The sequence below is a fragment of the Meles meles genome, chromosome 3 (assembly GCF_922984935.1).
Source record: "Meles meles chromosome 3, mMelMel3.1 paternal haplotype, whole genome shotgun sequence".
NCBI lineage: Eukaryota > Metazoa > Chordata > Mammalia > Carnivora > Mustelidae > Meles > Meles meles.
Genome location: NC_060068.1, coordinates 115,609,643 through 115,627,521, shown reverse-complemented (window position 1 = coordinate 115,627,521; position 17,879 = coordinate 115,609,643).

Sequence of the window (17,879 nt, the reverse complement as noted above, 5' to 3'; positions counted from 1 at the left end):
TTTTCAAAGATTTTATTTATTTATTTGTCAGAGAGAGAGAAAGCACAAGCAGGGAGAGCTGCAAAGGGAGAAGTAGGCTCCCTGCTGAGCAGGAGCCTGATGTGGGACTCCATCCCAGGACCCTGGGATCATGACCTGAGCTGAAGGCAGATGCTTAACTGAATGAGCCACTCAGGTATCCTTGTTTGGGACTTAATTCTATATGCTTGATGGGAGCTATATTTTTGTCTTTTATTGAAAAAGAGCATGTAATGAAAAATTTTTTTTAAATATTTAACTTTAAAAACTTCATTTTGAGAATTTACTTTTTAAGATTTTGGTGGGATGGGGAATCTTGAATGCTGCAATCAGTATCTTTATATCTAAATTTTATACAATGTATAGGCCGATTATAATTTCCTTTATTTTAATAACTATTATTTTAGCTGTTTGATGAAGTATGCCTTAAAATTTTACATAGAATTGGCTTTATGGTGTGTCTGTGTAGCTCAGTTTGTTGGGTGTCCCAGTCTTGATGTCCACTCAGGTCATGATTTCAGGGCTGTGGGATCCTGCAAACCACGCCCCCCCCACCACCAAATCAGGCTCTGCTGTCAGCGGAAGTCTGCTTGAGATTCTCTCTCCTTGCCCCTCTGCCCCTCCCCCTGCTTGGACATACATGTGTGTATGTAATAAAATAAAATCATTTTTTTAAAAATGAGATTAAAACCAGTGAGATTATACACCTAGAAATGAAAATATGGTGTAGAATTTCTAAGAGATTGACAAGCTAAGGGCAATGGAAAAAAACAAGAGCATCCTCTCTCCAAAATAAATACATCTTCAAAAAAAAAAAAAAAAAAAAAACAAGAATTGGCCACTCATTCATAGCTTTCATATTTGGTATTCAGAGTAGCAAGGCAACATTTAAAATCACTTCTTAGTCTATTGGAAAGCATCACTTATATACTTGTTATTCAAACCCACTGTCAAACAGCCAGGGAAAGTTGTTCAGATTGCTTTCTTATATCTCTATGAAAGACTGAGGAGGTCAGGGGTACAGTTGTTGGGTAAATTTATGCTCAGGAATTAATTCATCATTGAGCACAGAGTGTGGACAGCAGATTCTGTGTGCTACAATAGGAAAATGGAAGGGGGAAATATGCACATCCTTTGTCTTCCAAGAACCTTGAATCTGACTAGGAGAGATATGATAACTTAAAGGGAAAAAGAAGTCATGTTGTAAGGCAACCATGTGCTGTCTGGGAAGCAGAAGAAAGAATACTATAGGAATATTCTAGATGATGGTATGTACCAGAAGCTTCAGAGGAGGTGTTGGGGCAATGCTGAGGTTCGAAGGGCAGGTAGAATTTAGAAGGATGGAGAAGAAGTTGGAAGGGTGTGTGCAGTGGGTAAGAATGGTGAGGGTTTGAAGGAATGAAGAAGGACATAGTACGGCATGGTGCTCCAGAAAGCCTAGCACTGCAATTGAATCAGAAAACAGGAGGCAAAACCCTCACAGAGGCTACATGGTAGAATGGGGCTGGGTTATAGGAGTAAAAATTCCTCTTCAAAACAGAGAGCTTTCTACCACTTGTGTGAGGGACCACTCTCTGAACAACTGAAGCTTCCAAGTGTCTGAGCACATCTGTTTATTCACTACTCAGTTTACAAATTAAAACCAGGGACATTTTCTCTAGTTGGTGTTAGGTATGGGTTTTGACTTGTTTAGTAATGACCTCTTCATTTCAAGGATGACTTTCTCAAATGTTAACTGAAAAATATCCCAAGTAGTATGCCCATGAAGAAGGGAGGAAGGGTAGGCAGGAGAGGGAACAGAACTAGGCCAGTAGGAAAGACCCAGTAAATGATGCTAAGGGGCTCCTGGGTGGCTCAGTGGGTTAGGCCTCTGCCTTTCGGTCTTGGGGTCCTGGGATCAGGCCCCACATTGGGCTCTCTGCTTGGCAGGGATCCTCCTTCCCCCTCCCCCTCTGCCTGCCTCTCTGCCTACTTGTGATCAATCTCTCTTTCTCTCTGTCAAATAAATAGATAAAATCTTTTTTAAAAAATGATGCTAAGAGCAAGTGTGCTTTGCACTCAGAAGGAGCATGTGCTCCAGGAAAAGTACTTTTAGAAAATGAGATTAAGGGGCACCTGGGTGACTCGGTCCTTAAGCATCTGCCTTCAGTTCAGGTCATGACCCCAGGATCCTGGGTAGACCCCTACATTGGACTTCCCGCTCAAGAGGAAGCCTGTTTCTGCCTCTCCTGTGTCCCCGGCTTGTGTTTCCTCTCTCACTGTCTCCGTCAAATAAAGAAATAAAATAATTTTTTAAAAAATGAGATTAAAACCAGTGAGATTATACACCTAGAAATGAAAATATGGTGTAGAATTTCTAAGAGATTGACAAACTAAGGGCAATGGAAAAAAACAAGAGCATCCTCTCTCCAAAAACAACAACAGACACTAGAACCCAAGTTTATCCAGAAAAATCAGTGTGACAGGGTCCTGCTTCAGTGTTTTCATTCATTCATAACAAATTGGGAATCTTACCTGTAAGTTGTAAAGCATGATTGATGAGAATGGGGACCCACATTTGCCATAAATTACTGAAGTCCTATTGTAGCGAAAAGAGTATGTGCGGTCAGCTTCTGTGCTTTGTTATCGTGGTGCTAAAACGTGAAAATTGCTCACCTTGTGTTGGACATTTAATTCTCTAGCTTGGGCTGGGGAGGGAGCAGGCCGAATCCTAGGTCCTGGTAGGTTCTTTAATCTGGGCTTTCATAGTGGGTTGGTGGCAAGCCTAAAAACAGAACTTGCATTTTAGTTTTCCTTGAGTAAGCTTTAGAAATTATATAGGATTGGCCTGTTATTCCTCATTTTCAAATACAGAATTTAGGATTGAGAAACGGTGTGTAAGGTAACTTCTTAGTCTTTTGGAAGACATCATCTCTAATACTTGTACTTTTGCATAGGTTAGAGAACACACCATGTTGATTCACCTGTAGCAAGATGGCTGGTCATTCACACAGATTCAAAATGGTAGAGATAAAAGCAAATGGGAAGTCTGAACATTCTCATCTGGGCTTTCATCCCATAAAGTGAGATTTATTCAGAAAGGCCTGCATTCTGCCTCTGTTGGTGGAACCACGTGTAATGTGAAATTGAACAAGCTTATCGATGGCATCCTTCTTTGTTAGGGGTTGGCACTCTTTTTCTGTAAAAGACCAGAGATGGAATAATTTCTGCTATCCAGAGGGGCTGGATGATCTCCGTCACAACTGCTCAACTCTGTTGTTGTAGTCTAAGAGCCCTGAGGACAATAAGCAATGAGTGGAATGTCAAGTAGGAAAACTTGACAAAAATGGGGGAGGGAGTGGACCCAATTTTCCCAGCAGACTAGTTTGCTGACCCTGATCTATGTTAGAGAAATTAACATATGAACTAAGTGAAAGAAATAATCAGAGTTTCAGAGTTTTAGGCTGCGGTTTCCATTACACTTTTCTCTTCTTGGTGCCAAATTAGTGTGATTTTTAAAATCCTCTATGAATTATTTCTGTTATTTGGAAAAGAAACCATTGGCATTAATAATTCTAAGAGAATAAAACTCTTAAATTTAAAAAATTTTAATCTTAATTCCTACTTAGCCAGAAAAATATGTACAATGTATATAAGCTATGTAATTTCTGCAATTCTTAACACTATCTTAATATCCTTATTTTAGTTTGTTTAAAAAAAAAAAAGGTAGGACAACCCTTTGGTACAAATCCGGTTCATGTTACTGCAGTGCAAACTCTGAGGAGAGACCTGGAAAGAGACCCCAGCTGAAAAAGTGAAGGAATCCCTGACATGACTTAATGCCTTTAGTGTTTTTGAAAATGGTGGGTTAAAGTTGTAGACAGAGTAGTGGATTGTGTTTAAGTGGTAAAAGGCAAGATGGAAAATGAGATGTATGGTTTTCCTTATGGCAGGAAAGGAGTAGAGAAGGGAAAGAAACAATTGAGTGTCTATGTCTTGGGCATTGTGCTAGAGTCTTTTGTTTTTGGTGTTTTGTAAACAGACTCGGTCATAGTAAAAACTTTATTGAGACTTTGTCTTGTTGTGAATCTCAAATTCGAGCTCTTGCTGGGCTAGAGGTTTTTGAACTGTAAAAACAATCATGTAAGGTATTTTTACCTCCTTGTTTGCAACTGAGAGAACTAAAGCTCAGAAAAGTTACTGTCACAATAAATGGTACAGCCAGGATTGAAACAGGAGCTTTATAATTACAAAGACCAGCCTCCTTCCATTGTGCTACATTGTACAGATGTGATTCTTGAAGGCAGCAGAATGTCTGAGGTATACATCAGGGTCTTGGAGAAGCCTGGGGATGGCTTTCCTCCACAGTCTGGGTTGACTCTCAGGGATGCATGGCTTTTTTAGTATGAAGGAGGATGATGTTTCTCAGGAATTGTAGAGGACAGATGGTGCTACTTAATTCTGAGGCAAAATGGACATAATTACTTCAAGAGTGCCTTGACCTTCAGATACATGCAGATGGCTAATAAATCCTGGTGTACAAATGGCGAGATAGGTAAATGACTAATTTGGATGTTACTTGGCTTGCAGGAAACACCCTTCCTCCACGCCCCAAAAAATCCTGTCTGGGCAAGCAGAATATTGGTGTCAGCTCCTAAATGGAAAATTCAGTTCTTCACCCAGTTTACAGATCAAAGCCAGTTCACTGACCCAGAACCCACTGATTAAAGATCCTTCTGGAAGGACCTTGCAAAGCCACAAGGACATATGATAAACACTCCTCTGATCCTCTCCCAAAGGAATGTACGGGCTTTTGCCAGGTTAACTATAAACTAGAATGAGGGGATTATTCAAACCAATTGCAGATTCTCACATACAGTTTCTTGAGCTAATGCAACTACTGTGCCGTCGGAAACACCATCCCGACTCTTGGCTTGGAGCAATGGAGATGTTGGAGTTCTGGTACAAGATAATCTTACAGTGCTTCTGGTGGGTGTCTGTGTGTAGGGAAATGGGTACACACACCAAGTAACTGACAGTAACTTTTTTTTGTTGACTTATAAAGTAACAGCAAATAAAAGCCAGGGAAAAGGTGCCAAATGGGAAATTTTCTATCCTTTCAAAGAAGTTAAGTTTGAATCAACATTGCATTCCACCCAGAATTTCAAAAGATTATCCCCATCTTCATAGACTTAAAGGACTTAGGAACAGGGGTCCCCACTATATCCCTGTAGCAGTCCCAGTCCCAGCTGCTGTACTGAACCTGATGTTTTAGGCAAATTGTCATTAGCTCTGGCATTTGTAATGTGCTGTTTTTCTGTTACATGTGTTCTTCTCAATCCCCATCTGGGGAATCAGCAATAATTTACATTCACATGAAAAGGAAGCAAGAACATACCTTTTCTTGGTATGTACCATGTTTTTCCTGATTGGCGTCCCAGCAAAGTTTGCAGGGACATTTGTCATCTTGCTTTTCTAATAGAACATTGTGCTTGTAAAGTTTATTAATGGCGTCCTGCTAGATAGATCAAGTAGCAGGAGGTGGCAAGTATTGCATAAGTATTCCAAAACTAACAAGAAGGCGTATGCATTTGGGGAGGTGGGTAATAAGCCCTGTGAAGATTCAGGGTCAGCAATATTGGTGAAATCTGTGGGTTGGTTGATCATCTTTACTACAGACGGCTGATCGAGTGACGAGGTGCACTGTACTTAGCAGTAAGGCTCAGATCCACTTATTGGGTGACTTAGAAGACTAGCAAGTTAGACGGGCTTGGAGTAAGGCGAAGGCTCTACAACAGGTTTAGTACGATAGAAAGGGAGCCTGTGGCATCAATGGCAATCCCCAATCAAGAGGTATAGTGCAGACTTTGAGAATTTAAAACAAGGCATTTTCTTTTCTTTCTTCTTTCTTTTTTTTAAGGTTTATTTATTTATCTTAGAGAGAATGTGCACATAAGTAGGAGGGACAGAGGGAGAGGGAGAGAGAATCTGAAGCAGACTCCACACTGACTGAGAATCTGAGAAGGGGCTCCATCTCACAACTCAGATCACAAGCTGAGCTGACACTGATCAAGACTAAAATGCCTAAGTGACTGTGCCAACCAGATGCCCTGAAAGACTTTCTGTTCTGCAGTGGGAAAGTATTCACCATTTCAAAAATAGCTCCTAGGGGCACCTGCGTGGCTCAGTCAGTTAAACATTGGCCTTTGGCTCAGGTCATGATCCCAGGGTCCCAGGACTGAGCGCTGCATCAGGCTCCTTGCTTAGCAGGGAGTCTGCTTCTCCCTCTCGCTCTGCCACTCACCCTGCTTGTGCTCTCTTGCTCTCTTTCTTTCAAATAATTAAATAAAACTTTAAAAAAAAATAGCTCCTGGCTTTTTATGGGGCCTTGGTAAAAACTTAGTGCCTGACCTTGCAATGCCAAATGACTTTGCAATTGCTATACTTAGCATGACATGAGTTTTATTATTCCACTATTAATAATGATGATAATATTTTTAGCTTTAATTATAGTACAATCACCAATTATGTGGCTATAATCAAGAGTTTTCACATCATTTGTTTCTAATGTAAGTTTTTTACAAATTAGATTCCTCTTTTTTTCAACAGTAATTTTTTTTTTTGCAGAATTATAAGGGACTTGATCACTCCACTTTTACCAATAGAGAGATCATCCATAGAGAAAATTAATAAAGAAAATGTCTTTGAATGACATTGGATCTATCCTATCCAATACATATAGAGAGAATAGAACATCCCATTCCCAAACAACAGAATACACACTGTTTGCAAGTACACATGAAACATTCTCCAGAAGAGATCATGTATTAAGCTATAAACAAGCCTCAATAAATTTAAGAATAAAATCATACCATGCATCTTTTCCAATAACAAGAGTATGAAACTAGAAATACATGCCAAGAAAAATAAACACAAACATGTGGAGGCTAAAAAAGATGATACTAAACAACTAGTGGGTAAATGAAAAAATCAAAGAAGAAATTTTAAAAAGATGGAAACAAATGGAAATGAGAACACAACAGTCCAAGACCTTTGGGACAGAGCGAAAGCAATTCTAAGAGGGAAGTATACAACAATATAAGCCTACCTCAAGAAATAAGAAAAAGCTCAAATAAAAATATAACCTTACACCTAAAGGAATAAGAAAAAGAATAAACAAAGCCCAAGGTGAGTATCTCCCGTTACTAATAATTGCTCTGGGATATACAGGCATGTACTAGAATTATTATTAGGTTAACTGAGTAGAAGGTCACTCTACTTAGGGATACTATCCTATGATCAACAGAAAGAGAGGGAAACCATTGAGTCCACTTCTCAGGCCATAAATGGAATACTGTGTTGGTGCTTGTCAGAAGTGAACTCCGGCTCCAGCTGGACTGTTGGAAAAGGGAAATTCCCCTAGGAGGCAAAGCTGAGACCTGTATTCATGGAAGTTCACTTGGCATGGGTGAAGATGAGGTATGGGCACCTAAAGAGTGAGCAATAGCTGAGCTGGTTGGGTAGAAGTCTTGAAGCAGTATAATGAAAAGATCAGAGTGACAAATATGTGGGAAACTGGATTCTGGATGGTCTTTTAGGAGTGGTTGCAAGACATGATTTTTGTGTTCCTGTTAATGTTGAACAGAAAGCCTCAGTGCTAAGAAGTCATCAGTAAGTGGCTAGAGAGAATGACTTCTTCAGACAACCTTGTCATTCTACTGCTCATTCACTGGGCTACCCATGGCCTGAGTGCTGGTGATGGCTAAGAGCAGGGACTTGGTCTTAACAGAACTAAACTAGCAAGTGCCACTTCTATGTCCACCATGCCAGTGTCAGAGATGAGTACTGATCCCTCGATAGAGCACTGTCCTTCAAAGACATAATTGACAAGGCAAGAAACAACAAATGTTGGAGAGGCTGTGGAGGAAGGGGAACACTCTTACACTGTTGGTGGGAATGCAAGCTGGTACAGCCATTTTGGAAAAAGTTAAAAATAGAGCTACCCTATGACCCAGCAATTGCTATACTGGGTATTTACCCCCAAGATACAGATGTAGTGGAAATAAGGGGCACATGCACCCCAATGTTCATAGCAGCAATGTCCATAATAATCAAACTGTAGAAGAATGGATACAGAAGACATGGTCCATATATGCAATGGAGTATTACTCAGCCATCGGAAAGGATGAATACCCAAATTTGCATCAACATGGTTGGGACTGAAGGAGATTATGCTGAGTGAAATAAGTCAAGCAGAAAAAGTCAAATATATGGTTTCACTTACTTGTAGAACATAAGGAATAGCATGGAGGACATTGAAGGAAGGGGAAAACGAAAGGGGGAAAATCAGAGGGGGAACCGTGAGAGGCTATGGACTTTGGGAATCAAACTGAGGATTTTGGGGGTGGGGGTGGGAGAATTAGCCTGGTGATGGGTATTAAGGAGCGCACATATTTCACGGAGCACTGGGTGATATAAGCAAACAATGAATCATGGAACACTACATCAAAAACTAATGATGTACTATATGGTGAGTAACATAACATAATATTTTAAAAAACCCACAAACGCAAAAAAACCCCACAAAAAACAAAAACAAAAACCAGACATAACCTAACCCCTTAGCGGAAGATTGGTTATATTTGCTCCTCCATTCTAGAGGGGGACAGCAATTCATCATTATAAGGATATGTATCTTTCTGGCCTGCATAGAGTATCTCTGTAGGCACTTTTCTAGCACTCACAGAGTGCCCCTTCTACTGTCACGGATCTTCTATACAAAATTGTTTTATACAAAGAAACACATTCTGTATCAATAAGTATGATAAATGGATCATAACTATGGAGTCTATTCATCTTTCTGTCTACTGTTGACCCAAAGGTACAGTTGTGGAATGGCCTATACTACAGCTCAGGAAAGAAGCGAGGTCAAGGACAAAACTCTGAGGGTTTGGATTGCTGTTCTGTAGACTGTGGTACATGAAGTGAACTGATTACCAATAGATAGTAGCATTTTCCTATTAACAAGAACACATTGCTTTGGGAACTGAAAGGGAAGAAGCAAGATGGGCTCCTCTTACTACCACCCAGGGGCAACTTGCTTGTAAAATGGCCGTTTCTCTGCCTGCACCTATGGGCATTTCTGGATTTGTGGAAGAATGCTTCTATCAGAAGATACAGTAAGGGTTCTACTGAACTTGAAAGTATGACAACAACCTGGACACTTTCAACTCCAGGTCACTGCCAGTGGACTGTCAGGCCAAGAAAGGGGTTGCCATATTGGCAAGGATGATTGATTCTAGTCACCATGGGGAACCATGGTTGATATTATACAATGAGTATAGAGAAACATATGTCTAAAGGGCAGGAGATTATGGGGGCATCTTGGTGCGTTTCTGCCCAGCAGTAATGATGATCAAGTAGTCACGTTCATGGCTTAACATTTTCTGACTCTAGTATATTATTTGATTACATTCACTTTGTGTTTAATTTTTTGTCTTCTTCTAGAATGTACATTATACAATGCCAGATATTTACTTTGTTCATTTATGTATTTTAAGTGGCTAAAACATAGTAGGGATTCTATAAATATTTTTGAATATATAAAGAACTACTAATGTAACTAATAAAAATTGAGAAGAAGCAGAAGTATTAGAAGCTAGCATAAGTGTACAAATTCCTCCTATTTCACATATGGGGGTTAATATATTGTCTCATATTCTGGTAAATCAAAACATACAAAGTAAGCATGTTATTTAAAGTTTAATGTTAATGGGTAGCCAGAGGGTAGTTGGGTTATGGACATTGGGGAGGGTATGTGCCATGGTGAGTGCTGTGAAGTGTATAAGCCTGACGATTCACAGACCCGTACCCCTGGGGCTAATAATACTTTATATGTTAATTTAAAAAAAAAGTTTAATATTAAGTACCCAGAATGAATTAAAATAGACCTTATTATCAGTGGTCCTCTAGGGAGAATAAATGGGTTTGGGAAGAAAACTTTGGTTTATTTTAAATTCTTATTTTTATCAAATAGCTGTGCATAGTTAAAACTATTCTATGGGGAGCCTGGGTGGCTCAGCGGGTTAAAGCCTCTGCATTCGGCTCAGGTCATGATCCCAGGGTCCTGGGATCAAGCCCCGCATCGGGCTCTCTGCTTGGCTGGGAGCCTGCTTCCTCCTCTCTCTCTCTCTCTGCCTGCCTCTCTGCCTACTTGTAATCTCTATCTGTCAAAAAAAAAAAAATCTTTAAAAAAAAAACTATTCTATAAACTTTATAAAAGCAATTATTTTGAACTTCTAGTTCTCTTTATTTGAATTTAACTCAAATTTTCAAAATTTTAGGATTGCACTGCTATTTTTACATATTCTTTAAATTAGTACTCATTGTTAACTGTTTATGGAAATATTGCTTCTTGCTGATTCAAGGAGTGTGCTTTACCTGGGTTTCCAAAATTTTCTAGATTTCTGCTTTATAATTGCTTTCTATGTTTAGTACATTACCCCCAAATATGCAGATAGCTATGTCATACATCTTGTAGTCATAAATCCAAATGATTGTCCACAGTTTGAAAATCTCTATCAGCTTTTATTTCTTCCCACTGATGCATAATTGTTCATCTTTCTGCTCCAAACTAACCTTGTTGGTCTAGTCTTACCTTGGATCCTTGGATGCCCTTCCTTGGTCTCTTCTGTCTGGTTCTCCAGAAGTGTAGACACACCAAACCAATTTCCCATAATAGATCTATAACTTGGAAACCAAGGAGGGGAACTGGGTTAGGTTTTTTGTTTTTTGTTTTTTGTTTTTAGATCTATGCCTTCCTCCCCCCCCCCCCCCCCCGGCTTGGTTTGCTCTGTCACGTGATTTAAACATACATACATAGATACATACATTTATTTATGTATTTTTGGTGATAGTCAAGAGAGAAGAGAGAGAATATTTTGGAATCCTTGCTTGACTGAGAGATACCATTCTGTCTTCTGTCATGAGGGATAATTTGGATGTATATGGAATGACGGGCTTTGTGCTGTGTATTGCCTCCTAGTACTTAGCATTGGAGAAACCAAAGCTTTTCTGATGCCCATTCTCTTTATAGATGCTCCCCAAGCCCGCAGAGATGTAGGGATCTTTATTATTCATTAAGATTATGTAATTTTTGTTATGCTAGGCACTTGGTGATCAGTTACAATTTGAGACGCTTGTTCTTTCATTCTGAAAAATTGCCTATTTCCCTTATAGCTTTAGAGGGAGTCTTTTACTTTCCCTTTTCTGTGCTCTTGCTGTTCTTTTGCTATTGTCATCATTTGCTTCTATGATTGAGACATGAACCTAGAGATTCTATTGGCATATCTCTGATAATACAGAAGAGGCCAAGTTATGGAGAAGAACATAGAGCCCATGTGCAAAAGAAGCAGAGATGGGAAGTGAGTAAGTTGTCTTCACTACCTGTCCGGGTTATTCCTATGGTTCCCCAAACTGTTTTTTCCCCTCTTGATAGGGAGATTTTGACTGAGTTAGTTTGACTTATGTTTCTGTCCCAACTCTGAAATGAGTTCTGAATATTACAGAGTTATGGTCCTGAAACACGGAGGGGAAGTCATTTGCTTGGGCTATTTGTTTCCAGAGAGACTATGATTTTATTAAAATTCCTTTGATTCTTTGATATCTAATGATGGCTGAGAGCCTCTTTCTCCCCTAATAAGTAATCACCATCTATGAGAAGAGATTGTTATTTTAAGAATCTTGCTTAGTTTTAATTTCATGAGTCTGAGGATTTTAAATCTCATATGACTTTATTGAGGAAACTGAAAGCAGCATTCTTAATGTCCTTAAAGAGAAGATAATGTAAATTATTTGGAGATAATTTAGTCCTATCCCTGCTCAAAGGCACAAAGTTAGATTTTTTTTTGTTTGATCCCTTGTTTCAGATTTTTATTTAAATTGTAGTCGGTTAACATACAGTGTAATACTGTTTCAGGAGCAGAATTTAGAGATTCATCATTTATATATAACACCCAGTACTTGTCATAACAAGTGCTCCCCTAATGCCCATCACCTATTTAGACCATCGCCTTCCCACCTCCCTCAGTTTTTTCACTTTAGTTAAGTGTCTCTTATGATTTGCTTCCCTCTCTCACTTTTTTCCTTCTCTTGTGTTCATCTATTTTGTTCCTTAAATTCCACATATGAGTGAAGTCATATGAAATGTCTTTCTCTGACTGATGTATTTTGCTTAGCATAATATCTTCTAGTTCCAGCCACATTGTTGCAATGTTGCAAGGACAAGATTTCATTCTTTTTAAAAATTTTTTAAAGATTTTATTTATTTGACAGAAATCACAAGTAGGCAGAGAGACAGGCAGAGAGAGAGAGAGAGAGGAGAGGAGGAAGCAGGCTCCCCGCTGAGCAGAGAGCCTGATGTGGGTCTTGATCCCATGACCCTGGGATCATGACCTGAGTGGAGGGCAGAGGCTTTAACGCACTGAGCCACCCATGCACTCCAATTTCATTCTTTTTGATGGCTGAGCAGTATTACACACACACACACACACACACACATATACACACACAAACTACTTATTCTTTACGCATTCATCAGTTGATGGGCATTTGGGCTCTTTCCATAGTTTGGCTATTATTGATAATGCTTCTATAAACATCAGGGTTCATGTGTCCCTTCAAGTCTGTATTTTTGTACTCTTTCAGTAAATACCTAGTAGTGCAATTGCTGGGTCCTAGGATGGTTGTATTTTTAACTGTTTGAGGGACATCCATACTGTTTTCCAGAGTGGCTGTACCACTAAGCTTTCCCACCACCAGAATAAGGGGGTTCCTGTTTCTCTACATCCTCACCAATACTTGTTGTTTCCCATGTTATCAATTTTAGTCATTCTGACAGGTATAAGGGTGATATCTCATGGTTTTGACTTGTATTTCCCTGATGATGAGTTATGTTGAGCATCTTGAAAGTTAGATTTAAACAATATGGTTCCAAATATTTTCCAGGGAGAGTTCTCAAACATTTAAGGCTCATGTATACACTTGAAAATCATTGTCATGATGAAGATGTTAAGCTGTGTTTCACCACATCAGCACTAAGCACATTTGCAGAAAAATGTTAAAGTCACTAAACATATGAACTTTCATATTAAAATTTGTCTCTAAATTTCTATACAACTTTTATGGCTTACAGCAACAAATATGTCATTAGTACAAATGTAAAACATAAAACTGTGAACATCAAAATTGTATGCATTATGAAGAGTTACTTATATTAAAAATGATTTGGTTCACCAAAAAATCCGCCAAAAAAATTTGACATAGAGGTTCCTTTAGAAGACTTAATGTGTTTAAAATTGTTCAGTTTTTCAGTGGCATTTCTAAGTAAAGGGTATAAAATTCTATAGGCTATTGCCATATTTGGAATTTTTGTAATCATGCTGAATGTCTTGACTTCTTGAAAAACTGTAAACATAAAAAATTCAGAACAAATAAAGTTGCGTATATTTCCAGGTTTATGTCATAGGACATTAAAAGATTACCTACTACCCAAACACCAACAAATTTCTTTGTTTTAGGTTTGACACATGGTAGAGCCGTTGGCAGATTATGTGTTTTATAGGCAAGGGTCAGACTGTTACAGAAACGTGAGTTCTTGGAGAGAGGAAGAAAAATTATTTTTATCAACATTTTAAATCTTTTTTGGTGTATTCATTATTTAATCCAAAATAAACATTTCAACTCTCATTTTTCATCTTTAGACTTCAGTGGCACAGCATTGATCGTTTTAGGTCACGGTTTTTCTATAACATCAGTTAAAAAGGGATTTAGTTGAGGAATGTGCTGTGTTAACAGTTAGTAGGAATAATGAATGGAGGGAAACATACCCACTCTGCGTAGACTTTCCATCTGTGAGTTTTTGTGAGAAGGAGACTGGTTATTGCGGCCGAGTGCACCCAGGATGCTTTAGTCATGGTGCCAATAGGGAAAAATCCTTAAATCAGAGAATTGGATTCTATCAGGATGTAACTGACATTTTTGTAGGAGAAAATCTTTTCTATTTTTGGAGCTTTGAACCCTGGCCAACTTGTTAAGAACATAAATCCTACTTCCCTTTCACTAGGTTTTCATATATTTTGATGTATTCTTAGGTTCTTCTAGATTTAAAACTTAGAATTGAACTCTTCCTAGGGAATAGAATTTTTTTTCCCACCATGAAGTGATTATCTTTGTCTTTAGTAATGTTTCTTGCCTTCACATCTATGCTGATAGTAATCCTGGAACTATTTCTCGGTGACAGTTTGCATGGTAAAACTAGTTCATCATTTTACTTTGGCCCTTACATTTTCATGTGTTTGTAAGTATATTAAAATTGATTTTTGAAAAATCAAGTCAGACAATCTTAGACTTACTTCATTTTTTTTTCCCCTGCATGTTGTACATTTCTCTCTCCTTTCTTGACTTCTGGGATGATTAAATGTTTTTTCTCACTTATTTTATTTTTTTAAAGATTTGTTTATTTATTTATTTGAGAAAGAGAGAAAATGCACATAGCACGTGAGGGGCAGAGGGAGAGAGAGAATATTCAGCAGACTCCCTGTTTAGTGTGGAGTCTCACACTGGGCTGCATATCCCAGGTTATGATCCCAGTATGCTGAGATCATGACCTAAACAGAAATCGAGAGTCAAACACTCAACTGATTGAGCCACCTAGGCATCCCTTTCTCACTTATTTTAATACTGTTAATATAATTAGTTATATAATTATATATATTAGTATATAAATATATATATTAATTATAATTAAAACTGCTTCTCTAATATAAGTTGTGATTCATCTATTGTAAACTATATCAAAAACAAAAGTCGATTTTTAAAAATCTACTGCAGATGATACAAGGATTTCAGAAAATGTTGAGTTTACACTTTTCCTTACCTACTTAAGAGCTCAAAGCTCCTGCGCATTTTAGTCTTGTTTTAGTAACTCAACAAGTAATGTCAACAAGACATTATTATTGTTATGGTTACTATTATATTGTCAGTGTTTATTTAGATTTCTATAAATTTTTCCTGAGGTAAAACTTGCATACAGACATTTGCAATGATTTTTTTCTCAGCTGTGTCTTGACATTTCATTTTCTACAGTGACTTTCAAAAAGCAAATTTATCTCTTATAGTTTTAGCTTTCATATTAAATCAATGGCATTTAAAGTTGATTTTCATGTATTTTGTGGGAAAATGTTCAAGTTTTAATGTTTTTCCATGTAGAAATATCTGGTTATAGTAGTACCATTTGCTAGGAATACTTTCCTTAATACATTGAATTATCTTGAAAATAAAATAGAAAATCAATTGATCATATATATGTGGATGAATTTCTGACCTTCGTATTTTGTTCAATTGATCTACATAACTATCCTTAAGAAGTTTTGATTACTATAGTATTATTGTAAGTTTTGGGATTAGATAATGTATTTCCAACAACTTCATTTTTTAAAAATTTGTGCAAGCTATTTTAGATCCTTTGCATTTTTACATTAATTTAGGAATTGGCATTTTTATATAAATGAGTATCCTGGAATATACACATTTTTAAAATTTACAAATCAGATTGAAGGAAAATGACATCTCAGTAATAATAAGTTCTCCAAGCTAAACGTAATATACCTCTACAATTACATACATCATCTTTAATAACTGTACAGTATTTGTAGTTAAAGTTGTGAAGGTCAGACATACTTTAAGTACACCCCTCATGGGTCATGTTTGTTATAATGGTATCTTAAAATTTCATCTAATGAATCTTAAGCTTTATATTAGGTCTGTTTTGTATACTGTATGAGATATGATTGAGATCCTTTTCTCCCCCATGGGTCTGTTTCTGAGCTCTCTATTCTGTTCTTTTGATCTATGTGTTTATCCTTAACCAACACCACACTGTCATGGTTACTGTAGCTTTATATGAAGTCATGAAATTGAGTAATGTGAGTCCACCCATTTTATTCCAGCATTGTTTTGGATATTATAGTTCCTTTGACTCTTCACATCCATTCTAGAATAAGCATATCAGTGTTTAAAAAAAAATTCTTGCTGGAATCAAGGAAATACAAGCCAAAACCACAATGCAATACCATCTCACAATAGTCACAATGGCTAAAATTAACAAGTCAGGAAATGACAGATGTTGGCAAGGATGTGGAGAAAGGGGAACCTTCCTACACTCTTAGTTGGAATGCAAGCTGATGCAGCCACTCTGGAAAACAGTATGGAGGTTCCTCAAAAAGTTGAAAATAAAGCTACCCTACCACCCAGCAATTGCACTACTGGGAATTGACCCCATAGATATAAATGGAGTGAACCAAAGGGGCACGTGCACCCAAATGTTTATAGCAGCAATGTCCACAATAGCCAAACTATGAAATAGCCAAACTATGTAAGAGCCCCAATGTCCATCGGCAGATGAATGGATAAAGAAAGTGTGTTGTGGAGATACACACAACACACACACACACACACACACACACACACACACACACACACACACAGAGAGGAATATTATGCAGCTATCAAAAAGGAAATGAAATCATTTGCAATGACGTGGCTAGAACTAGAGGGTATGGTGCCAAGTGAAATAAGTCAATCAGATAAAGACAATTATCATATGATCTCACTGATACGTAGAATTTAAGAAACAAGGCAGAGGATCATAGGGGAAGAGGGGGAAATATGAAACAAGACAAAATCAAAGAGGGAGACAAACCATAAGAGACTCTTAATCATAGGAAACAAACTGAGGGTTGTTGGAGAGGAGGAGGTGGAGAGATGGGTTAACTGGATGATGGACATTGGGGACAGTATGTGTTGCAATGAGCACCGGGTAGTAGACTGATGAATCATAGACCTGTACCCCTGAAACAAATAATACATTATATGTTAATTAATCAAATTTAAATTTAAAAAAGTCACTCTTGGGGCACCTGGGTGGCTCAGTGGGTTAAGCCTGTGCCTTTGGCTTAGGTCATGATCTCAGGGTCCTGGGATTGAGCCCTGCATCGGGCTCTCTGCTTGGCAGGGAGCCTGCCCCACCTGCCCCTCTGCCTACTTGTAATTTTTCTCTCTCTGTCAAATAGATTAAAAAAATATTTTAAAAAGCCACTCTCATATAATGAGAAATAAAATTATGTGTGGGAATTGCAGGATTGCTAGAGCACAGTGAGAAAAATGTGAATTTCACTGGATGATTCAATCATGTGTATGTGTTACCTATAAAAAAAACTTAAATTTTAAAAAATAAGAAGTATCAAAAATTAAGAAAAAATTCTTGCTGGAATTTTGAGTGGGATGTCATGACCCCAAGGATCAAGTCATATGCTCTTCCAACTGAGCCAGCCAGGTGCCCTTTGATTAGAATGTCTTCAATCTAGTGATTAAGAGCAACTGACGCCTTAAACAGTGGTTTCTCTGCTTCGTAATCATGGTATAGCTCTGCATTTATTTAGGCTCCGTTTATTTATTGCTCTCATCTTACTTGTACTTTTACTTTATGGCCCAAGTATTTCGTGTTTGGTGTCAGCAACAATGGTCCTGGGGTGCCCGGGTAGCTCAGTCACTTAAGTGTTTGACTCTGGATCTCAACTCAGGTCTTGATCTCAGGTTCCTGAGTTCAAGCTCCGTGTTGGGCTCTAGGCAGGGCATGGAGCCAATTAAAAAAAAAAAAAGATAATGGTACTGTTTTCTTTTTTCAATTTGAGTTTTAAATAATTAATGACTCGTATATAGTGATGCACTTACTCATTCACTCATTTTTTTAGGTATATCTGATTTATTTTGAAACTTTGCTAAATTCAGCTCTAAGAATGTTTCTGTACATCTCTTGAGGTTTT